Source organism: Pristiophorus japonicus, chromosome 11 (assembly GCF_044704955.1).
Source record: "Pristiophorus japonicus isolate sPriJap1 chromosome 11, sPriJap1.hap1, whole genome shotgun sequence".
NCBI lineage: Eukaryota > Metazoa > Chordata > Chondrichthyes > Pristiophoridae > Pristiophorus > Pristiophorus japonicus.
Window position 1 is genome coordinate 202,157,999 of NC_091987.1, and position 24,116 is coordinate 202,182,114.

Consider the following 24,116-nt stretch of genomic DNA (forward strand, 5'->3'; position numbering starts at 1 on the left):
AAGGTTGTATCAAGTTTAAGTTTTAAATGTCTGGAGATTGTAGGAGAAAGGGAAGGCTAAAAGACAGAAGCGGTCCCACAGTTTTTAGTTTATAGGAGGAGACAAATTAAAGAATAACACAGTGCAATCGGTTTTAATTTAAATTCAGTGCGGAAAGAGGGAGGAAAATTGTGATCTGATCTCATCTCTAACAGTTTGTGGAATGTGAAGGTTGTTACAGCCAGTAACAGAATTCCAGTCATTTTGAACTATTACTCGCAGTTTTAATTCAGGAATTTTCTTATGTGAGATTTGCCATTCTAGCTTGTACCATCACTTATTGGCACCATCTGTTCTCTTAATGTAGTCATTACTGTTTGCTTGCATGGTTCCCTATTATCATAGAATCATTGAATGAGGCAGCAAAGAGGAGGGCATTCAGCCCATCATGCCTGTGTCATCCAACTGGTTCCGATTCCCCATAGCCCTGCAATTTTTTTTCCCTTTAAGTATTCATCCAATTTTCTTTTGAATATTACAATGGAATTTGCTTCCACCACACTTTCAGGCTGTGCGTTCTGTTATGTATGCAACACCTTGTAACCAGCATTCTACCGCCACCAGAGGGCGCATCTGTTGGAGTCCCAAGGGATCCCAGCATCCCTTGGGAGCACCGCATATAAGCAGGTCTCCCATGCTGTGCCAAAACTGGAGTCAGAATAAAGAGACTAAGGTCACACTTACTCAAGTCTACAGTACTCAGTCACATTGCTTTATTTGAGACCAAACACGTTCCAGATCATAACAACTCGCAGTGTAAAAAAACGTTTCCCCATGTCGCTTCTGTGTCCTCTGGTTACCTTCTGCCACTGGAAACTTCTTATTTATACTATTAAAATGTTCATGATTTTGAACACCTTTATCAAATCGCCACTTAACCGATTCTATAATGGCAGCTTCTCCATAATTGAAGTCTTTCATCCCTGGTACCATTCTAGTAAATCTATTCTGCTCCCTCTCTAAGGCTTTGACAGTCTTCCTAAAGTCCAAAATTGGACACAATACTCCAGCTGAGGCTTAACCAGTATTTTATAAAGGTCAGCATAACTTCCTTGCTTTTGTACTCTATACCTCTATTCATAAAGCCAGGGATCCCATATGCTTTTTTTAAACAATCTTTTCAACTTGCTCTGCCACCATCAAAGACGTATTCTCAGGTCTCTGTTCCTGCACCCCCTTAAAATTGTATCATTTAGTTTATATTATCTCTCTTCAATTTTCCTACCAAAATATATCACTTCACATTTCTCTGCATTAAATTTAATTTGTCATGTGTCTGTACATTTCACTAATCTATCTCTTTCCCACTATTTGGTGGCCGAATGTATACATCCAGCAGCATAAAGCTCCTCTATTGTTCCTTAATTCTAACCAAATTGATTCCGTCTTTAACCCCTCACATAGATCATCCCTCTCTAGTGCTATAATAGTTTATTTGATCAATACTTCCACCTCCCCTCCTTTCTTTCCCTTCCATGAAAACCTTGTAACCAAGAATATAAAGTTCCCAATCCACTCCTCCTTTGAACCAGGTCTCTGTTATTGACACTATGTCCTCATCCCAAGTGGCAACTTGTTTCTGTAGCTAACCAACTTTGTTTACCACGCTACGTGGATTTGTACACTTGCACTTCAATCCCAGTTTGAACAAGTCTCCCATTTGTACATGTCTGATCCCTCCTATTTCTGAACTATTCTTTACTCACGAGCGATTTGCCTCTCCCAGTCTTCTGTGCACTTTGTTTCTCCTCTCTAATGTTTCATCCAGGTGCCCATCCCCCTGCCAAAGTAATTTAATCCCTCCCCCCTTTCACTAATTGACCTTCCTGCGAGGACATTGGTCGCAGCTCTGTTAACTTGCAAGCTGTCCATATTGAACAGGTCCCTCCTGCTCCAGAACTGACCTCAATGCTCCAGGAATCTGAAGTCCTCCCTCCTGCACCATTTCTTCAGCTACGTGTTAACCTATTCCTATAATTGCCAGCACGTGGCACTGGGAATAATCCAGAGATTACTACCTTTTGAGGTCTTGCTCTTTAATTTCCTCCCAAGCTCATGAAACTCGGCCTGCAGGACCTCAACTCGTTTCCTTTTGACGTCATTGGTTCTCACAAGGATCACGACTTCTGGCTGTTTCTCTTGCCCCCTCAAAATGTTTTGTACCCTTATTTGATTTCCTTTATATCCCACTGTTACTTTCTAGCAATTATTCTTCAAAATTATTGAATAAACTGGCAGAGATTAAATTATAATCATTAATCTTTCATGCTGTTGATGAGTGTCAATGACATGAAGCCCAATGATTGTTGGAATCTTCCATCGCACCCATTGATGGCAAAATAAGTTACAAAACAGTACAAAGCCACCTCCATTAACCAGAGCAAATATTCTTCCTTGTAGTACAGATAACATGGTAAAGATTGCAAAGCCTTAAAGTGGTAAGTATGATCAGATGATGGTTATATATCAAGTAAGCCTCAACCTCATGATTTATGCCATCATGTGAACCCCTGAATGTTTCATCAATAGCTTACTATGGGCTAGAATCTCCACTTTTTTTGCCTGCTTAACAACCACTTAATGCCCATTTAACTGCTGAAATGACGTATAACGCCCAGATGTCGCCCATTTTGGCACAAAATGGAAACTGATGGGCTTTTTTAGGAGACTTATTGCCGAGTGTTATTTTCCCCATGTGCTTAACGCCGAGAAAAAATATTACCGCCTGCCCACTTTTTTGGGGCAGAATCAGCAGAATGGGCAATTTCAACGCCAATTTTATCGCCCAGCGTTACTTTCCTCAAGGACTTAACACGGAGATTCAATAATAACGGCCGGCGACTATTTTTGGTCGTAAAGAGCATTTTAACAAAACTAATGGCCATGGCAATCGGCCACCATCAATTTCACCACCTTGCACACATATCACCCAGAATATCGCCCGCTCAAAAAACCGCCCACAAAAAGTGGAACTAACTGGGATGGATGCCAACGGTTTGGCTGGCATTGTTAAATCCCACTCTTATGTGAGGAGCTGATATCGGAAATATTTGCCTGAAAGTGCGCTGATGTGAGTGACAATGCTGACACACTGCTGTGTGTGTGCAGCTCAGACATCAATGGTGCCCATCACCTTGGTGCCAGTTAAAGTTTACGTTGATTGATGTTAAGTTGTATGTAACCCATTCACGGTAAGGAATCACCAGTGTGTAACAGTTCAGCTATCTGAGACAATGTGCAACAAGGTTATGTTCAATAACAAAAGTTTAATACCAACATTGGTCTGAAATCATAAATAATACAGCCAATAACACACAATCCCCGTCCACATCCCACTTTTTCCATCATTGACATAAATCACATGGTCAACATGTCCAGCAACACAGGATACAAAGGCAAAGCAGGAGCATGGTTCCCAGCCCCCATACATTGCAACAAATTGCATACACCCAGATGGAGATATAACATAGCCATCACCTGCGCACATGCACCTCACTTTCCTCCCCCCAACTCTTTCTTCTCCCCACCTCTATCCCTTCTCCTCCTTGCTCCACGGCGCCTGGCCAAGGAGTTTCTCAGGCGGTGCCTCATTTGGGGCGATGAAGGCAGATGCGTTGGTTGGACGGGTATGGGAGCGGGGGCTGCCGAGGGGGCAACATTCTCTGATGCAGAAGCAGGACCTTGGTCCATGCTCGCATCTGTCATTCTCAGTGGTGAAGAACTTAGAGGTGGAGTGTCGCGCTCTGGGACCACTGGGAGGGCTGTGGCAGCAGTGTTCCTGGCTATTGCATTCCAGGGACTCCACCATGTGCGGAATGTACTCAGACATGGTGGTCAGGTGTCGGGATATGCCCCCCAAAGCTTCGATGAGCTGGTCACCAATGTCTACAGTCCTCCTGGACAACTGAACCATCTCTCCGCTGTCATGTCGCGCTCGTGGAACAGACCTGCCGCGTCCACGAGGCCTCCGTGGGATCGGCGCCGTCCTGGGGACAAATGGGGTGCCCTGTGGAGAGGTGTTTGGGTCCAGCACCTCCAGAGTGGAAGCGGGAATGACCGGAGGACCAATAGATGGTCTTGGGGTGGAATGGGTTCTGGAGCATTGCGATGCAGGTTCTTCGAAGTCTGTGCTCTCATCCATCGAGAACAGACCCAGCGGATTGACTGGCGACAATGGGAGCTCCTCAGCACCAGATGTAGTAGGATCGTCCGCTGACACCTGCCCCACGCCCCCACCCTCTGACCTCTGTGGCCTTGCCTGGGGCCATGCTGCTGGCTGAGCTGCAAGACACAAATGAGGTTGTTGGAGGAGAAGGGGGGGGCTAGGGTGACAGTGAGTCCAGCCCTACCCACAGAATATGCATGACAAAAGCACCACTGCTCTCAAAATCATCGCAGACATCGCATTTCATGACCATCAACACATTGTGGATTGCAATGATTTTCATTAGGCCAGCATTATTTCTATGACACTTTTAGAAATCATCTATCGTATATGATTGGTCGGATATGAGTTGGTGTGGCATCTATTGACTTTACATCACGCAATGGTGTAAATTTTACTCACGTGGCATTACTTCAGATGCGTCCGTGGCTGTCCAGGGTTGATTCCCCACGAGTGCTAGCACCCGCTCCTCCATGTCAGTGATGTTGCTGGGGACTGGTGGCCCCCCCCACCCGTTGGTCTCTGCATGGACCTCATCGTCAATGGCTTCTTCTGTAAAAGGTGACAGGACGACATGGCATGAGATCATTACGTGATATCATTGCTAGGTACTGTCACTGACACCGATACACACATAGCCGACAGATGTAATCATGATTATTATGATTATTATCATTTTTTACCTAAAGACGTACACCGTGACTGCAGGCTTTGAGTAAAACATTCCCGGTAAAAGTGCAAGACCTCACATCTGCTGATAGTCACTCATGACTGTTACAAATCAAATTATATAAATTCATAGGTACATATAAATCAATGTAATACTTACTCTTGCAGATCCCACAAGCTCGTTCCATCGTTTGCGGCATTGGTTGCCCTCACACACCTCGTTGGTTGCCGACGAGACCACCTCTGCTATCTCAATCCATATCCTTTGGGGTGGGCTTCCCACGTCCTCCCTGTGTCAAATCACCCCATCGTGACTCGACCCCCTACAGGTGGGAGGCATTTGCGATGTCCGAGAACCTCCTGGCTCTTTTGCAGCCTCCAATGTGCTCCTCTCCCACCTCACTGCTCCCTCCAGTGTCAGTCTCCACAGCGTGCTGTGATGCCTCCTCCTCTCCCTCCATTAAAGGGCAAATTCAGTCAAATATGTGGCTGTTAACAGCTATTTTTTGTTTGCCTGCTTGCTGTGAAGCTCTAAAGTCTCCCCCCTTCCTCTCAAAGCAGCCACACCAATCCAGCCACGCCTTCAGTCCCTCTGAGCTCCCTCTCTCTCTCTGTCTCCTCTTCTGCGCATGTCATGATGACCCTTGACCTCCTGAATCGCGGGAATGGAGCGTTGCCATGCCGTTGCTAAGGACGGCCACACTTTACGGCCGAAGGTCAGAAAAATTTAATGCTACCACCCATTTGATACCGCTCACAGTAACGCCCATTTTCAAAAATGTAACTTAAGTGTTTTGAGAATGGGCGAGAAGCCGGCAATCTGAAAACCCTTTTTTACTGCCCACGTCAGAAATAACGCCCATTTTTGGGCGATAAGCTCAAAAGTGGAGGTTCTAGCCCCATGTGTTTCCACTGTGTTCGTGTCAGTACCTCGTGGCCTTTATTGAGACAAATATACGAAATAACGGCACTGAAAGATTCAATAGCCAATGAATCAAAACTTTTGCAACTCTGAAAAAAATCTATTCTTTTGCAAAACAATTGCAAGCCACCATTTTAGTGATCAGTGACACACAGATTGTTTGAAGATAACCTTTGCTGGATTAACGTACTTTATCACTCAAAACTTTCTGACGCATCCTTTTTCACAATTTAAAGAGGTTATTCTGTCATTGTGACTGGCAGGACAGAATTGCTTTATTTCTTATTCCATTGGAAAAGTAGGCGCATTATATTGTCGAGAGAGGGCAGTATTAGACTAGGCAGTCGGTGTTAACACCATTTTTCATTTATGATTTAAAAAAATACTTTTTGAATTTTTGTCCTTTGAATCTAACGAATGGAAATTACTTTAAATCAAATAATAGCCCTTTAAATCTTTATTATTCATGGGGTTGGAAAGTTCTTGGAATATTTGCGGTTGTCGGAGTCACAACACTGTGATTGGCAGAATATGTTCTGTTCATTAATTTACATGGAAAAGGTTAAAACCAATCAGTTTAAGGGTTAGCACACGAAGAGAATGCATCGAAACACCATGATTATATCTGCACTCTGATTCAGATGATGGTGATCTCTGGGTCAGATAAGAGCCGAAGAATATATTGAATTTAAGGAGAAGCCATGATTCTAATGCTGCTGTATTAGTGACAAATTACCACATATAGGGCCCAAGTTTGCCAAAATAAAAATAATGGTGCTCACTCACCTGGACGCCCATTTTTTTTAGGCCCCTAGGCCTAAAATAAAAATCCTAAGTTTTCTTAATCCTACGCACCTTCTGGCACTGGCACTATCCAATTCCATCTGGCAGGGAGGGGCTTCGAGTGTGTGCCTAAAATGCACAGCGTATGCTCTTCAAAAAAAAATGGCCACCTAACTGCGCGTGCGCAACGTGCATGCGTTTAAAAAAAAAAGTAAATCAAAAAAAAAAATCACTGCGCATGTGCACAACCCCTCTACCCACCCCCACAACCCCCCACCCTCCCCGCCCCCGACCAACTCATTGTGCATGAGCAATGCGCATGCGCAGAGAAAAAATATTTTGCACCCTTCTAGGGGACCTCCCTTGGCGGATACTCCAGCAGCAGTCACTCCAGCTCTGGCTTAATTTTATTTGGATTTCTTTTATTTTTCTGACGCGCTCCAGCATTTTTAAAATTTGGCTTTCGGAGCATTAGTGGTAAGTTTTGTTTTATCAGATTTATTTTTAAGATGCATAAAGTTTATATAAAATAGTAGGGGAGGCCCCTCGGTGCAAATGCTGGTTTTGGTAAGTCGTTTGTTGGGCCCTCGCTGGGCTGCTGCGCAGCTGGCCTTGCAGGGCTGCTGGGGGTGGTGAGTCTTGCTGGTCTGCTTCGTGGTCAACCATTGGGTCGGTTGCCACTTGTGTGTGTGTTGGAGGGTCGAAAAAGGTAGAGTCTATTGCGGGTTGCTCTGGAGAGTGTGAATCTGAGTTTGGTTTGGTCCAAGTGTTTCCTGGAGGTGAGTCCATTTGAAAGTTTGACCAGAAACATCCTACTCCCCTCTTTGGCCAACACAGTGCCAGGAAGCCACTTGGGACCTTGTCCATAGTTCAGCACAAATACAGGATCATTAATCTTGATTTTGCATGATACGTTTGTGCGATCATTATATGTATTCTGTTGAAGCTGCCTGCTCTCTACCTGTTTGTGTAGATCAGGGTGGACCAACGAGAGCCTTGTCTTAAGTGCCCTTTTCATGAGCAGTTCAGCGGGGGGAACCCCAGTGAGCGAGTGGGGTCTAACTAAGCAGGACTTTGGATAGGCGAGTCTGCAGTGAGCCTTCAGTTACCCTCTTCAAGCTCTGCTTGCTTATTTGCACTGCTCTCTCTGCCTGACCATTGGATGCTGGTTTAAATGGGGCAGAAGTGACATGTTTGATCCCATTACGGGTCATGAACTCTTTGAACTCAGCACTGATGAAGCACGGCTCGTTGTCACTCACAAGGACGCCAGGCAGTCCATGCATGGCAAACATGGCCCGCAGGCTTTCAATGGTGGCAGCGGACTTGCTTGCCAACATTATCTCACATTCAATCCATTTGGCGTATGCATCTACAACCACTAGGAACATTTTATCCAAGAACAGGTCTGCATAGTCGACATGGCTCTCCAAACCGTGGTCTAGGGTCCAAGATCATAAATTTAGTGGCGCCTCCCTGGGTGCATTGCTGAACTGTGAACAAGTGTTACATTTGTGCACACAGGACTCTAAGTCTGCATCGATACCGGGCCACCACACATGGGATCTGGCTATCGCTTTCATCATTACAATGCCTGGGTGGGTACTGTGGAGATCACTAATGAAAGTGTCCCTGTCCATTTTTGGTACCACTACCCGATTGCCCCATAGAAGGCAGTCTGCCTGTATAGACATTTCATCTTTGCGCAGCTGGTACGGCTTTATTTCTTCCTGCATTTCTAACGGGACGCAAGACTAACTCCCGTGGAGCACACAGTTTTTTTACTAAGGACAGTGAGGGCTCCTGGCTCGTCCAGGTTCTAATCTGTCGGGCGGTAACAGGTGATTGCTCACTCTCGAATGCTTCCATTATCAGAACTAAATCTGCGGGCTGTGCCATCTCCACCCCTGTGGTGGGCAATGGCAGCCTACTGAGAGCATCGGCACAGTTTTCTGTGCCCGGCCTGTGGTGGATGGCGTAGTTGTATGCGGACAACGTGAGCGCTCATCTCTGGATGCGGGCCGATGCATTCGTATTCATCCCCTTACTTTCAGAAAAGAGGGATATCAGTGGCTTATGGTCGGTTTTCAATTCAAATTTGAGCCCAAACAGATATTGATGCATTTTCTTTACCCCATAAACACACGCTGACGCTTCTTTTTCGATCATACTGCGGGCCCTCTCAGCCTTAGACTTTTGGATGCATAAGCAACCGGTTGCAATTTCCTAGATTCATTAGCTTGTTGCAATACATACCCGACCTCGTACGACGACACATCACATGCTAGTACCAAACGCTTACATGTATCATACAACACAAGCAATTTGTTTGAGCAAAACAGTTTTCTAGCTTTTACAAAGGCATTTTCTTGCCTTTTACCCCATACCAATTCATCTCCTTTATGCAGTAGAGTGCAGTGGGTTCTAACAGTGTGCTAAGACCCGGTAAGAAGTTACCAAAGTAGTTCAAGAGTCCTAGAAACGACCGCAGCTCCGTTACTTTCTGTGGTCATAGAAACATAGAAACATAGAAAATAGGTGCAGGAGTAGGCCATTCGGCCCTTCGAGCCTGCACCACCATTCAATGAGTTCATGGCTGAACATGCAACCTCAGTACCCCATTCCTGCTTTCTCGCCATACCCCTTGATCCCCCCAGTAGTAAGGACTATATCTAACTCCTTTTTGAATATATTTAGTGAATTGGCCTCAACAACTTTCTGTGGTAGAGAATTCCACAGGTTCACCACTCTCTGGGTGAAGAAGTTTCTCCTCATCTCAGTCCTAAATGGCTTACCCCTTATCCTTAGACTGTGACCCCTAGTTCTGGACTTCCCCAACATTGGGAACATTCTTCCTGCATCTAACCTGTCTAAACCCGTCAGAATTTTAAACATTTCTATGAGATCCCTTCTCATTCTTCTGAACTCCAGTGAATACAAGCCCAGTTGATCCAGTCTTTCTTGATATGTCAGTCCCGCCATCCCGCGAATCAGTCTGGTGAACCTTCGCTGCACTCCCTCAATAGCAAGAATGTCCTTCCTCAAGTTAGGATACCAAAACTGTACACAATACTCCAGTTGTGGCCTCACCAAGGCCCTGTACAACTGTAGCAATACCTCCCTGCCCTGTACTCAAATCCCCTCGCTATGAAGGCCAACATGCCATTTGCTTTCTTCACCACCTGCTGTACCTGCATGCCAACCTTCAATGACTGATGTACCATGACACCCAGGTCTCGTTGCACCTCCCCTTTTCCTAATCTGTCACCATTCAGATAATAGTCTGTCTCTCTGTTTTTACCACCAAAGTGGATAACCTCACATTTATCCACATTATACTTCATCTGCCATGCATTTGCCCACTCACCTAACCTATCCAAGTCGCTCTGCAGCCTCATAGCATCCTCCTCGCAGCTCACACTGCCACCCAACTTAGTGTCATCCACAAATTTGGAGATACTACATTTAATCCCCTCGTCCAAATCATTAATGTACAATGTAAACAGCTGGGGCCCCAGCACAGAACCTTGCGGTACCCCACTAGTCACTGCCTGCCATTCTGAAAAGTACCCATTTACTCCTACTCTTTGCTTCCTGTCTGACAACCAGTTCTCAATCCATGTCAGCACACTACCCCCAATCCCATGTGCTTTAACTTTGCACATTAATCTCTTGTGTGGGACCTTGTCGAAAGCCTTCTGAAAGTCCAAATATATCACATCAACTGGTTCTCCCTTGTCCACTCTACTGGAAACATCCTCAAAAAATTCCAGAAGATTTGCCAAGCATGATTTCCCTTTCACAAATCCATGCTGACTTGGACCTATCATGTCACCTCTTTCCAAATGCACTGCTATGACATCCTTAATAATTGATTCCATCATTTTACCCACTACTGATGTCAGGCTGACTGGTCTATAATTCCCTGTTTTCTCTCCCCTCCTTTTGTTTAAAGTGGGGTTACATTGGCTACCCTCCACTCGATAGGAACTGATCCCGAGTCTATGGAATGTTGGAAAATGACTGTCAATGCATCCACTATTTCCAAGGCCACCTCCTTAAGTACTCTGGGATGCAGTCCATTAGGCCCTGGGGATTTATCGGCCTTCAATCCCATTAATTTCCCCAACACAATTTCCAGACTAATAAGGATTTCCCTCAGTTCCTCCTTCTTACTAGACCCTCTGACCCCTTTTATATCCGGAAGGTTGTTTGTGTCCTCCTTAGTGAATACCGAACTAAAGTACTTGTTCAATTGGTCTGCCATTTCTTTGTTCCCCATTATGACTTCCCCTGATTCTGACTGCAGAGGACCTACGTTTGCCTTTAATAACCTTTTTCTCTTTACATATCTATGGAAACTTTTGCAGTCAGTCTTAATGTTCCCTGCAAGCTTCTTCTCGTACTCTATTTTCCCTGCCCTAATCAAACCCTTCGTCCTCCCCTGCTGAGTTCTAAATTTCTCCCAGTCCCCGGGTTCACTGCTATTTCTGGCCAATTTGTATGCCACTTCCTTGGCTTTAATACTATCCCTGATTTCCCTACATAGCCACGGTTGAGCCACCTTCCCTTTTTTATTTTTACGCCAGACAGGGATGTACAATTGTTGTAGTTCATCCATGCGGTCTCTAAATGTCTGCCATTGCCCATCCACAGTCAACCCCTTAAGTATCATTCGCCAATCTATCCTAGTCAATTCACGCCTCATACCTTCAAAGTTACACTTCTTTAAGTTCTGGACCGTGGTCTCTGAATTAACTGTTTCATTCTCCATCCTAATGTAGAATTCCACCATATTATGGTCACTCTTCCCCAAGGGGACTCGCACAACGTCGTGGTGTGTTCTCGATTGCCTCCGTCTTCGAATCGGTGAGCCTGATGCTGTCTGCCGCGATTCTTTTCCCCAGGAACTTCACTTCAGGCGCCAGGAAAATGCACTTCGAGCATTTTAACCTGAGCGCCACGCATTTAAGCTGACTAAGAACCTCCTACAGGTTCTACAGATGCTCGATGTTGTCCCGACCTGCAACCAAGATGTGGTCCTGGAAGACCATGTTGCGCGGGACTGACTTCAGTAAGTTTTCCATGCTCCTCTGCAATATCGCCGCGGCTGATTGAATCCCAAATGGGCATCTGTTGTAAATGAAGAGACCTTTGTGCGTGTTGATGCAGGTGAGGGCCTTCGATGATTGTTCCAGCTCCTGCGTCATGTAGGCCGAGGTCAAGTCCAGCTTCGTGAACGTTTTTCCTCCTGCCAGCGTCGCAAATAGATCGTCTGTCTTTGGTAGCGGGTATTGATCCTGCAGGGAGAAATGATTGATAATTACTTTGTAATCACCACAGATTCTGACGGTGCCATCTGCCTTGAGGACTGGAACAATTGGACTGGCCCACTCGTTGAATTTGATCGACGAAATGATGCCCTCTCGTTGCAGCCGGTCCAGCTCGATCACCACCCTCTCTCTCATCATGTGCGGTAGTGCTCTCGCCTTGTCATGGATGGATCGCGCCCCCGGAATCAGGTGGATCTGCACTTTTGCTCCTTGGAACTTCCCGATGCCTGGTTCGAACAGTGAGGGGAACTTGTTTAGGACCTGCGCACATGAAGTGTCGTCGACGGATGAGAGCGCTCCGACGTCGTCCCAGTTCCAGCGTATCTTTCCCAGCCAGCTCCTGCTGAGCAGCGTGGGGCCATCACCCGGTACCACCCAGAGAGGGGCAGCTTGTGCACTGCTCCATCTTAGGAGACCTTTACAGTAGCACTGCCGATTACGGGAATCAGTTCCTTTGCGTACGTTCTCAGTTTAGTATGAATGGGAGTCAGGACCGGCCTTGTGGCCTTGCTGCACCACAATTTGTCGAAAGTCTTTTTGCTCATTCTGGACTGGCTCATGCCCGTGTCTGGCTCCGGCTCCATTGACACTGGAAGTCCATTTAATTCAACCTTCAGCATTATCGGGGCACTCTTTGTGGTAAATGTGTGCACCGCATATAGCTCTGCTTCCTCGGTATGAGGCTCTGGTTCATCGTGATCCACTGTGGATCTGTCCTCCTCTGCAACATGGTGGTTTGCAGGATTAGCAGGGTTTGCAGCTCGCCTGCACATACGTTGGAGGTGTCCCATTGTTCCAAAGCCCTTACAAAGCTTTCCTTTGAAGCGGCATGAATGGAAATGATGATCACCCCCGCAGCGCCAACAAGGTGTTAATCGCCTTGCATTCACCACCCTCTGAGACATCTGCAGATGTGCAGCTGCAGGCATGTGAGGCCTGCCCTATACATCACGATTTGAAAATGACATTACTTTGTTTACAGTACTTGCAGCAGCACTTGTGTGCTGAGAGATTTGTTTGGTATTGTCACTGGTGGCGATGAACGCCTGGGCTATCACTATGGTTTTACACTCGGTTGGGGTTTCTACAGTCGAAAGTTTGCGAAGTATTACTTCATGACCAATGCCAAATACAAAGAAGTCCCTGAGCATGTGGTCCAAGTGTCCTTCAAATTCACAATGTCCTGCAAGGCGTCTTAGCTCGGCGACGTAGCTCGCCACTTCCTGGCCTTCAGACCTCTTGTACGTGTAGAACCGGTACCTCGCCATCAGAACGCTTTCCTTCGGGTTTAGATGTGCACAAATCATCATACGACTTCTCTGTAGGTTTCGCTGGAGCAAGCAGATTTTTCATGAGGCCATACGTTGGTGTCCTACAAACGGTGAGGAGGATCGCCCTTCGTTTGGCAGCGTTCGCTTTTCCTTCCAGCTCATTGGCCACGAAGTATTGGTTGAGTCGCTCCCAATCATCTCTCTCCAAAAATTTCTGTTCTCTGCATCCTTGCGGTGGGGTTTGTCTTCTGTATCTCATCACCAGTTGTTATGTATTGAATAAAGAGTCTGACCAGCTACTGTGAGCTCAAAGTAAGGTGTGACCGCAGTCCTTTATTACAGGTCTCCAGAGTGCCTCTCCAGCCTGTGAGGCCTCCTTATGTACAGGTGCTCCCAAGGGATTGTGGGATCCCTTGGGACTCCAGGGGATGAGCCCTCTGGTCATTAAACAAGGTATTTATAGGTTTACATATATAACAGCTCCCTTGGAGACCGGGAGTTAGTAATGGGGAACCTGGAGATGGCAGAAATTCTGAACAAATATTTTGTATCAGTCTTTACGGTACAGGACACGAACAATATTCCAACAGTGGATAGTCAAGGGGCTATGGCGGGGGGAGGAACTTAACACAATCACAATCACTAAGGAAATGGTACTCAGTAAGATAATAGGACTAAAGGCAAATAAATCCCCTGGACCTGATGGCTTGCATCCTAGGGTCTTAAGAGAAGTAGCGGCAGGGATTGTGGATGCATTAGTTGTAATTTACCAAAATTCCCTGGATTCTGGGGAGGTCCCAGCAGATTGGAAAGCTGCAAATGTAACACCCCTATTTAAAAAAGGAGGCAGACAAAAAGCAGAAAACTGTAGACCAGTTAGCCTAACATCTGTGGTTGGGAAAATGTTGGCGTCCATTATTAAAGAACCAGCAGCAGGACATTTGGAAATGCAAAATTCGCTCAGGCAGAGTCAGCATGGATTTATGAAGGGGAAGTCATGTTTGACAAATTTGTTGGAATTCTTTGAGGATGTAACGAACAGGGTGGATAAAGGGGAACCAGTGGATGTGGTGTATTTGAACTTCCAGAAGGCATTTGACAAGGTGCCACATAAAAGGTTACTGCACAAGATAAAAGGTCAGGGGGTTGGGAGTAATATATTAGCATGGATAGAGGATTTGCTAACTAACAGAAAACAGAGAGTCAGGATAAATGGTTCATTCTCTGTTTGGCAACCAGTAACTGGTGGGGTGTCTCAGGGATCAATGATGGGACCCCAACTATTTACAATCTAGATTAACAACTTGGAAGAAGGGACTGAGTGTAACGTAGCCAAGTTTGCTGACGATACAAAGATGGGAGGAAAAGCAATGTGTGAGGAGGACACAAAAAATCTGCTAAGTGAGTGGGAAAAAAATTTGGCAGATGGAGTATAATGTTGGAAAGTGTGAGGTCATGCACATTGGCAGAAACAAAATCAAAGAGCAAGTTATTATTTAAATGGAGAAAGATTGCAAAGTGATGCAGTACAGCGGGACCTGGGAATACTTGTGCATGAAGCACAAAAGGATAGTATGCACGTACAGCAAGTGATCAGGAAGGCCAATGGAATCTTGGCCTTTATTGCAAAAGGGAATGGAGTATAAAAGCAGGGAAGTCTTGCTACAGTTTTCAGGTTATTGGTGAGGCAACACCTGGAATACTGCGTGCAGTTTTGGTTTCCATATTTATGAAAGGATGTACTGGCTTTGGAGGCAGTTCAGAGAAGGTTCACTCGGTTGATTCAGGAGATGAGTGGGTTGACTTATGAGGAAAGGTTGAGTAGGTTGGGCCTCTACTCATTGGAATTCAGAAGAATGAGAATTAATCTTATCGAAACATGTAAGATTATGAGGGGGCTTGACAATGTGAATACAGAGAGGATGTTTCCACTGATAGGGGAGACTAGAACTAGGGGGCATAATTTTAGAATAAGGTGCCGCCCATTTAAAACTGAGATGAGGAGGAATTTCTTCTCTCAGGGTTGTAAATCTGTGGAATTTTCTGCCTCAGAGAGCTGTGGAAGCTGGGACATTGAATAAATGTAAGACAGAAATAGACAGTTTCTTAAATGATAAGGGGATAAGGGGTTATAGGGAGCGGGCGGGGAAGTGGAGCTGAGTCCATGATCGGATCAGCCATGATCGTATTGAATGGCGGAGCAGGCTCGAGGGTCCATATGGCTTACTCCTGCTCCTATTTCTTATGTTCTCCTGACAGCGGGCCAGGACCTCTCGACATATCCCAGTCGCCTCGCTCCCGAAACTGTCGGCGAAATCGTGGCCAAAGAGTGTGAAACTTACATAGAATCATCAAATTACACATCACAGAAGGAGGCGATTTGGCCCATTATGCCTGTGCAGGCTCTTTGAACGAGCGATCCAATTAGTCCCACTCCCCTGCTCTTCCCCATTGCCCTGCAAATGTTTCCTTACCGAGCAACTTCAGTATCGAGTATATACAAATCAAACTGTTATGACATTCTATTTATGGTTGGATGCACTCACATGGGGTAAAGTGATGCATCCTGTTATTTTCGCATGGTGGTCTCAAAAGCTCCAGAGATTTTATGGAAAGCTCTGATTTCAGTATTTTGCTCTAAAGCTTTGGTGCTGGCTTCAGTGAGGCTCAGTCTTTGTTCCCCTGTTGCTATGCTGAGAAAGTCTCTGGTCATGCTGACTTATTTTTGCCTCTTTCCATCAGGGTATCTATCCTTTTTTCTCCACCCCTGTCCTCCCTCCCTCCACCACCACCCAGTCCATTTACTGTTCCATGCCATGCACTTCTGCATTCAAGTGGGCAGGTTAGGTGGCTTGTTCCTAAAGCAACATTCATCTTGCTGTAAACCAGCAGCTAGGAGGCATGCAAGAGCATGCGGAGACTCCCATCCATTTCCCTCCCTTCTAAGACACAAGACCTCTGCTTGGAACCGTCACAAAGTTGAATATCAATCGTGTACGTGGCAGCTTCACTGGAATCTGCTGCAGACACCCACCTTCGAAATGGCCAGGGACCAATTGGTGCTTCCTCCTTCAACAGCTCTGGTGGCAGTAAGAGAATAGGCAGCAGCCATACATAGCGACTTCTACGCCCTGATAGCCGTCTCTCAAGGATTTCAGGATCTGGGAGCCTCCATTGGACCATCCATTCCAGTGATCAGTGGGGGCACAGATCTCATCATCAACATAGACAGTCCCTCGGAATCGAATTCCAACATTCCATTGACTCTGGATCAGTTCCTATGGAGTGGAGGGTAGCCAATGTAACCCCACTTTTTAAAAAAGGAGGGAGAGAAAACAGGGAATTATAGACCGGTCAGCCTGACATCGGTAGTGGGTAAAATGATGGAATCAATTATTAAGGATGTCATAGCAGTGCATTTGGAAAGAGGTGACATGATAGGTCCAAGTCAGCATGGATTTGTGAAAGGGAAATCATGCTTAACAAATCTTCTGGAATTTTTTGAGGATGTTTCCAGTAGAGTGGATAAGGGAGAAACCAGTTGATGTGGTATATTTGGACTTTCAGAAGGCGTTCGACAAGGTCCCACACAAGAGATTGATGTGCAAAGTTAGAGCACATGGGATTGGGGGTAGTGTACTGACATGGATTGAGAACTGGTTGTCAGACAGGAAGCAAAGAGTAGGAGTAAATGGGTACTTTTCAGAATGGCAGGCAGTGACTAGTGGGGTACCGCAAGGTTCTGTGCTGGGGCCCCAGCTGTTTACACTGTACATTAATGATTTAGATGAGGGGATTAAATGTAGTATCTCCAAATTTGCAGATGACACTAAGTTGGGTGGCAGTGTGAGCTGCGAGGAGGATGCTGTGAGGCTGCAGAGCGACTTGGATAGGTTAGGTGAGTGGGCAAATGCATGGCAGATGAAGTATAATGTGGATAAATGTGAGGTTATCCACTTTGGTGGTAAAAACAGAGAGACAGACTATTATCTGAATGGTGACAGATTAGGAAAAGGGGAGGTGCAAAGAGACCTGGGTGTCATGGTACATCAGTCATTGAAGGTTGGCATGCAGGTGCAGCAGGCGGTTAAGAAAGCAAATGGCATGTTGGCCTTCATAGCAAGGGGATTTGAGTACAGGGGCAGGGAGGTGTTGCTACAGTTGTACAGGGCATTGGTGAGGCCACACCTGGAGTATTGTGTACAGTTTTGGTTTCCTAACTTGAGGAAGGACATTCTTGCTATTGAGGGAGTGCAGCGAAGGTTCACCAGACTGATTCCCGGGATGGCGGGACTGACCTATCAAGAAAGACTGGATCAACTGGGCTTGTATTCACTGGAGTTCAGAAGAATGAGAGGGGACCTCATAGAAACATTTAAAATTCTGACGGGGTTAGACAGGTTAGATGCAGGAAGAATGTTCCCAATGTTGGGGAAGTCCAGAACCAGAGGTCACAGTCTAAGGATAAGGGGTAAGCCATTTAGGACCGAGATGCGGAGGAACTTCTTCACCCAGAGAGTGGTGAACCTGTGGAATTCTCTACCACAGAAAGTTGTTGAGGCCAATTCACTAAATATATTCAAAAAGGAGTTAGATGAGGTCCTTACTACTAGGGGGATCAACGGCTATGGCGAGAAAGCAGGAATGGGGTACTGAAGTTGAATGTTCAGCCATGAACTCATTGAATGGCGGTGCAGGCTAGAAGGGCCGAATGGCCTACTCCTGCACCTATTTTCTATGTTTCTATGTTTCTAAGACTTGCTTCCACTCTTGAAGTGAGTTCTTTGGTGGCTGAACAGTCCAATACGAAAGCCCTTGCCACTTGACCAAAACCTTGCTCAGCTAAGCCCATGTGGTAGTGGTGTGCAACGGCCATCCCATGTTAAAAGAACTCATGCACAGGCATCTTCCACTCCGTTAACATGAAGTTCGTGACCTGGAACGTCAGGACCCTCATGGACAACTCCAACAGTGACAGGCCGGAACGCCGCACTGCCATAGTTGCCGGGAACTTAGACGCTCCCACCCACCCTTTCCCTCGACGACTGTCTGCCCCACCTGTGACTCAGACTGTAATTCTCGTATTGGACTGTTCAGTCACCTAAGAACTCATTTTTAGAGTGGAAGCAAGTCTTCCTCGATTCTGAGGGCTTGCCTATGATGATGGATGATGACCAGACTCGTGGCACATGGCAGGCGCCGGCAGACAGCATGGGCACAAGCTCCAGGGATGCAACCAGCAGCGGTTCCCTTTGAGCAGCAAGCTGGCACCTCAGTCCTGTGAGCATTCTGCAGCATCAGAGCAGCCAGCCACCTTTTGCGAGTGTACATTGAGGGAGTGGGAGTCCTTCCTGTTGAGGCACTTGAAGGGGTTGACTCCAGGAGCTGGCAAAGGAACCTGGGCCGTGGCAAATCCAGCAGCCTCGTACAACTCGATGGCCGTGATGAATTCCCCAGCTCTCCTGTAAAGTGCACCAGTCACCTGATGAGTATCTATTCATCCTGCGGCCTGGCTTATATTACAGTGATCCTCTGTGGGAGTTTTTTTCGTTTTATCCAAACTATTTTTTAATAAACGTTTGTCTTGTGGGCATCACTACAGCTCTTACTGCCCATCCCTAGTTACCCTGAGAAGGTGCTGGTGGGCATTCTTGAACCTCCGCAGCCCGTGTGGGGAAGATGCTCCCACGATGCTGTGAGATGGGATGGTCCAGGATTTAGACCCAGCGACGATGAGGGAGCGATAAAATATGTACAAGTCAGGATGGTGTGTCAGGAGGTGATGGATACCATGTACATAGAATCATGGACTCGTACAGCACAGAAGGTGTGCCAAGAGCAATCCAATTAGTTCCATTTCACCGCTCTTTCCCCGTATCTCTGCAGTGTTCTCTCCGAGTATTTATCCAATTCCCTTTTGAAGGCTACTGTTGAATCTGCATCCACCAACCTATCAGGCAGAGCATCCCAAATCTTAATCACTCGTTGTGTAAAAACGTTTCTCCTCATGTCGCTTTTGTTCTTTGGCCAATCACCTTAAATCCGTGCCCTCTTGTTTTCGACCCTTCAGCCATTGGAAACAGTTTCTCTTTATTTACTCTATCTAAATCCTTTATTATTTCAAATACTGACATGTTTGTACATTCTGTTTGTAGCCACCGGATGGAGTCATTGTTGGAGGCCACTGAGCAGCACGCACATGGTGCTGCTCAGTATAAAAGGCCAGCCATTTTGAGAGCCAGCCATTTTGAGAGCCAGGCACTTTGGGCCTAAAAAAAACAGAACCAAGCTTGTACCTTGCTTAGTTAAACAGTACTCAGTTTATTGCATACATAACAAATACTTCTCTCAAATCTCGTCTTAGCCTTCTCTGCTCTAAGTCTTTCAAGTCTTTACTAAAGTGTGGTGTCAAAAACTGATACAATACTCCAGCTGGGACCGAGTTAGTGTTTTATCTCGGATTAACATAATTTACTGGGTTTTGAACTCTGTGCCTCTATTTATAAAGCCCAGGATCCCATATAATACTTTATTTACTGCTTTGTTAACCTGTCCTGCCACCTTCAAAGATGTGTGCACAAGCACCCCCAGGTCTCTCTCTTCTTGTACCCCCTTTAAAATTGTACCATTTAGCAACTATTGTCTCTCCTCATTCTTCCTACCAAAATGCATCACTTCACACTTTTCACAATTGGCACGTGTCCGCCCATTCCACAAGACTGTCTATGTCCTCCTGAAGTCCATAACTATCTTCCTCACTGTTCACTACGCTTTCACGTCTTGAGACATCTGCAAATTTTGAAATTGTGCCCTGAACCTCAAGCCCAAGTCACGACTGTGTCTCAAAAACAGCAGTGATTCTAGAACTGAACATGGAGAACTCCACTGTATACCGCACTCTAGTCTGAAAAACAGCCATTCACCACAACTCTTTGTTTTCTATCCCTGAATCAATTTTGTATCGCTCCAATTTTGTATCTATGCTGCTACTGCCACTTTTGTCCTACGGGCTTCAATTTTGTGAACAAGCCTAATATGTGGTACTTTATCAAATGCCTTTTGAACATCCATATCATCATAGGCAGTCCCTCAAGTTGAGGATGACTTGCTTCCACGCCAAAAAGTTCCCAGGTGTTTCAATGAAGGACCTAATATTCTAGGTCCCGAATTAAATCTTGAGGGTGGAAGATGTCTGTGCGTGGATTTTTTTAACGTGTGGTGGCTGTTGCACACCAGCCACCACACAGGCTTGACAGAGCTAGGCATTGGTCCAGTGGCAAGGATAAACCAAGACGACTGGAGACCAGCTCTGCTGCACGGACCTAGTGCGCACACATATCGCAGTGTGGGCTGGCCCATAAATGCAACATCAACTGCACTGTCCTCATCCACCCTCTCTGTTACATCATCAAAAAAAACTCATCAAATTGGCCAAATATGATTGGTCCTGAACAAATCCGTGCTGGCTCTCCTTTATTAGTCCGTGCTTGTCCAAGTGGCTGTTAATTTTCTCCTAGATTATTGTTTTGAAAAACTTCCCACCGCCGATGTTAAACTGACTGGCCTGTAATTGCCAGGTTTATCCTTCTCTCCTTTTGTGAACAAGGGTGTAACATTTGCAATCTTCCAGTCCTTTGGCACTACCACTGTATCTAAGGAGGATTGGAAGATTGTGACCAGCACTCCTAACTCCCCTCAGCATCCTAGTCTGCATCCCATCCAAATTGGGTGAATTATCTACTTTAAGTACTGCCAGCCTTTTTAGTACCTCATCTGTATCTATTTTTATCTCATTCAGTATCTCAGCAACCTCCTTTTTTGCCATAGCTTTGGCAAAGTCCTCCTGCTTGGTAAATGCCCGTTGCCCATGTCTTTCTAGGTGGTGGAGGTCATGGGTTTGGGAGGTGAATTATATCTTTAATTGTCGTAAGGGGAAATGCTTCCCAGTAAGCAATGATTAATTGGGAAGTCAAATGAATCCTAATTGCTGTTGGTGCCAAGCTGTCCTGGTTCTGTCCAAAAATGGTTCCAATTATAAAGGTAACCATAGTGATGGGGTATTTGACAATGTTTTCTCACAATTCTAATTGGCAGACCCGACAAAGGGCTAGTGTTTTTTGTTTGTTATATGGACCCATGTGAGAGAAAACAAGGATGATGTAAGTTTTGTGGGGAATTTCTAAATCTTGCTCTTTTGAAGATCAACCATTGCTCAGGATCAAGCTTCCCACAAGCTTTCTGGGTTGGAGATCTATGGTTTGAAAATGTTTGTCTGGCTTTGCTAAATGGCATTTGAATTTCATATCACGGCACTCAGACTAATTAGTAAAAGGCTGTATAATAAAATGTTGCTGGTTCAGTGATCACACGCCCCATGCAATAGAACCTATGATATATACTTCTAGTGCTCAAATGCTTCAGGGTCTGTGTTTATAGCAGAGCCCTCTGACAAGACAATTATGTTCCAACGCAGGTGTAGATACTAGATGTCACTCAAGTTGGCTAATAATCAGGTGTAACACATTTTCTCATTATCTAAATATTGTTTGCATGTATGTTAAAATGAACAGGTTTTACACTGATATGAATATGAATATATATATTGTGGATTTCAAGATTTTTTTCCTCTCTGAAACTGTGCCAGGCCTAGCGATTTAGTGTTGCTTAAGATAATGCGGCACAGTCAGATCTAATTACTCCCAATTGGTTCATAGAAAGCAAGCAACTAAATCAAACCTCACTCAGCTTGTCCACACCCAGACACACACACACATATATACACACACATGCGCGCATAATGTTAATTTAATTCTATAAAGCCAGATTTACTTACGCTGCCTTTCTGCTAACTTACAGATTATTGTTTCACGATGGCACATCTTAGCTTTGAGATAAAAAGCCTTTTTGATGGTGTAATGGGCGGCAGGTAATTAGTGCTTTCCGCAAGCTTCAGGCATGAAGGTGCTTTCAAGTGATGTCTGTCAGCCTATGTATTCAGCATGTACTATCAAAGCAGATTCAGAAAACCATGAACTTGTGTTGCTCAGATATTTATGCTTCAGATCTTCAGAGAAGAGTCTGCCAAGGAAATACTGTCAGTCCTGGATTGTGTGGGATTCTTTCCCTGACATTTCTGACTAGATACCTGTCTATCCAAAAGTCAAACTGAGACCATCATTAAAATAATATGAAGAGAACAGGCTCTGTCAAGTGTATAAAAAAGGCTTCCCACTTGTTGGGGATGGTGGGAGAGAAGGAAATTCAAGTAATGAACAGTATTTTGACACAAAAGACATAATCCGATAAATCATTGCGCCTTACTGCGCAGTTCAGATTATATTTAAGTACCTGTGGATCAGGCAGTTGCCAAACCAAGTTAAGGTGATAGAAAAAAAAAAGCTGCTTTCTAATTATAGTTTTCCCTTTTCGCTAAAATGATCTGGCAGTCTTACTGACAATTATTATGTTGACATTAATAGAATACCAAAAGTCAGCCCTGAGCAGCAGATACCAGTGTGGACATTCTTTATTATATTACTGATACTGCATTCAGCAAGTGTTGAGCGTTTTCAGTTATGCTGCTGGGCTCCAAGTGGGAGACAGTTTTGTCACTGGTCTTTCTCTCTCTCCCTCTTGGTCTATTTTGCAACAATTCCACTGGACTGCAGTCATACTCTGGTAAGCACAACGTCAAATTCGCTTCCCTGATGTAGTTGCCACGCTTACCAGACACAATCCAGTACTTTGCTCCAATTATATCACATTTGCTTATAGCGCAGCATGAAATCAGAACCAAATGTCTAACATTCCCACTATAAATGATAGGTAATCTGGAATAAATGTGATGTAAAGAGGAACCTTGAAGAATTAGCTTGAAACTGCTTTCATTCTGCTGTCAACAGTGCCTTGTTTTCAAACTGGTACTCCTTCACATTCCGTCTGGTAAAGGCAACGATGTTTGTTTATTCATGACACATATATATGCACGTATGCATTGCACTGTCATTTTCTCTGAGATGCACTGACTGCAATCTATATTGAGTGCTATTCCCGAAACCCAGCCCCATTGCTATCAACTCTCGTGTAAAAAGTGCCATTGACCAAAGCAGGGAAAACAGTGTCAGGACAGCAAGGTACGTGTAATGTAGCATATGGATGCACACCGCACTTTTTGTGAACCTTTTTTTGACACTTTATCTCCAGCCCATACTTCTACTGGAAACTAAGTGCAATGATTACTAAAAAAGAATTCTTAAACGAGCTAAAATGAAGTGCTCAACAACAATCAGGAACGATTGAACAGGCTGGGACTCTTTGCTCTAGAAAAGAGAAGACCGAGGAGTTATCTGATGGAGGTCTTTTAATTACGAAAGGGTTTGATAGGGTCGATGTAGAGAAGATGCTTCCATTTGTGGCAGAGTCCAAAACTAGGGGCCATTAATACAAAGTAGATACGAATAAATCCAATTGGGAATTCAGGAGGAACTTTTTTACCCAGAGAGTGATGAGAATGTGGAAGTCACTACTACAAGGAGGGTTTGAAGTGAATAGCATAGATGCATTTAGTAGAAAGCTAGCTAAGCACACAAGGGAGGAAACATAAGAACATAAGAAATAGGAGCCTGCTCCGCCATTCAATGAGATCATGGCTTGGCCTCAACTCCACTTTCCTGCCCGCTCCCCATAACCCTTGACTCCTGGAGGGACATGCTGATAGGGCTGGAGAAGGCTTATGTGGTGCATAAACATCGGCATGCACCTGTTGGGATGAATGACCTATTGCTGTGCTGTAAAATTCTATGTAATTCTATGAAAAATGGATCTTAAATATTATTAAATTATTTGGAAGCCATTTTTCAAAATCCATCCAACAGTAATTGTTTTGGCTTTGTTGGCGCAATAAATGGAAGGTCCTGCCCATGTGAGAAAGGAAG